At 35.6% G+C, this 995-nt stretch overlaps 1 pseudogene; it reads right to left on the reverse strand.

Annotated features, from left to right (window-relative positions):
- Window positions 1–491, reverse strand: part of LOC109355954 — a 2,236-nt pseudogene extending 1,745 nt beyond the window's left edge.

Here is a 995-nt window from a genome sequence, read left to right on the forward strand (position 1 = left end):
AAGTTACAAAAAACACTAATGTTACCTTGCTCTGTACTATTATTTAATTCATCAACTTGCTCATTTTGATGGTTGATATCCTCACCAACTTCATATATCTCATCATTTTCTTTCCGATCTTCACCTTCTTGCACACCTTCTTCTTGCTCATCTTCTCCTTCATGCTCATCCCCACATTCGTCCTCATCCTCATATTCTTGATTATTATTCAGAAAATTACCAAGTGACATGGATGGACACTTTTTAATGATCTTTTTCTTCTTACAAATTTGTTCACTCATAGCTCCTTTAGCTTGATTTCCTATTATAGTTGTGAATTGTCTCTTTTGAAATGGATTCATCCTTTGATGTTGCTTTTTGCTTTGTACATTGCTTGTAGATGTAGACATGTTTTGATGATTATCAATTGTCCTTTTTGCTGAAATTTTTGGCCGCTCTTGCTTATCACTAGACCTAGCTTGAAATTGAAGCCAAAAACCTTTTTTATTCATTTCCTACACAAGTTTGAAAATCAACATACATGGCAGGAGAAGTCATTCTTATGATCCTTCCAATACAACATGCAGTCATTAGGACATGCATCAATCTTTTCATAATCAAGCCCCAAATCCTTGATCATGCCTCTAGTTTTATAAAATGAATCAGGGATATTCAAATGAGGCATAGCTTCTCTCAAGAGCCCTAACAAGGAGGTAAATGATGCATTGCTCCACCCATGAAGACATTTCAACAAGTACAATCGAATCGTGAATGACAATGTAGAGAAATTCTTACAACCTGGGTACAACTCTTGTTGTGCTTCTTCAATTAGATTATAGAACTTTTTAGCATCATCATTGAACCCCTTGTTGAGTTCATTGTCTTCTGCCACATCTCTAAACGTGTCATGCAATAATCCTTCAATATCATCAAGTGAATCATCATCTTCCATGCAACCATTAAGATCCATGTCTGTTAGAACCTCACCATGACGAATCCATACATCATATCCTTTT

Source organism: Lupinus angustifolius, chromosome LG01 (genome assembly GCF_001865875.1).
Source record: "Lupinus angustifolius cultivar Tanjil chromosome LG01, LupAngTanjil_v1.0, whole genome shotgun sequence".
Lineage (NCBI taxonomy): Eukaryota > Viridiplantae > Streptophyta > Magnoliopsida > Fabales > Fabaceae > Lupinus > Lupinus angustifolius.